Source organism: Condylura cristata, unplaced genomic scaffold (genome assembly GCF_000260355.1).
Source record: "Condylura cristata isolate star-nosed mole 26May11 unplaced genomic scaffold, ConCri1.0 scaffold00036, whole genome shotgun sequence".
Classification (NCBI taxonomy): Eukaryota; Metazoa; Chordata; class Mammalia; order Eulipotyphla; family Talpidae; genus Condylura; species Condylura cristata.
Genome location: NW_004567137.1, coordinates 2,351,887 through 2,352,569, shown reverse-complemented (window position 1 = coordinate 2,352,569; position 683 = coordinate 2,351,887).

Below are 683 nucleotides of genomic sequence, written 5' to 3'. Positions count from 1 at the left end.
ACACTGCTGAGGGGAGCAGCAGGTGGGTCAGGAGGGGTCTGCCAGGCCATGTGGATCACCTGCGGGGCAGGCAGGGATCAAACTCATACGGAAGTGGCTTTAGCTTCTTAGTGCTGTGTTTTAGCCCGCTGCACCACCAGGGAGGGCCTGGAGTCATTTTTATGCAAGCAGATATATGCAGGATTGCATTGTGTGTATATGTGTGTGTGTTGTGTGTGTGTGTGTGGATTCTGAGTGACTCTTCTTTTCACCTTTCAAATTATTGTCAGCATTTTTAGAATGTTTTACAATAGGCATATTCTATATCAACTTGACTCTCAGAAATTATAGCGTTTCTATTTTTCATTTCCCATTTATGCATATCTCAATGTTCTACCAGTGTAAAAATAACCATATAAACAACAGAGAAATCCCTCATATAATTATGGGACAAGAAGATGGGAATGCTTCTTCCTACTGCTTCTTCAACTTTAGTCTGAGAGATTATAGAGTTTCTAGTTTTCATTTCCCATTTATGCATATCTCAATGTTCTACTAGTGTAAAAATAACCATATAAGAAACTACAGAGAAATCCCTCATATAATTATGGGGCGAGAAGATGGGAATGTTCTTCTACTGCTTTTATAAATTTTCTTATGAGAATATGTCTTTTTTAAACAGTTCACAAGTTCTTACTTAATGG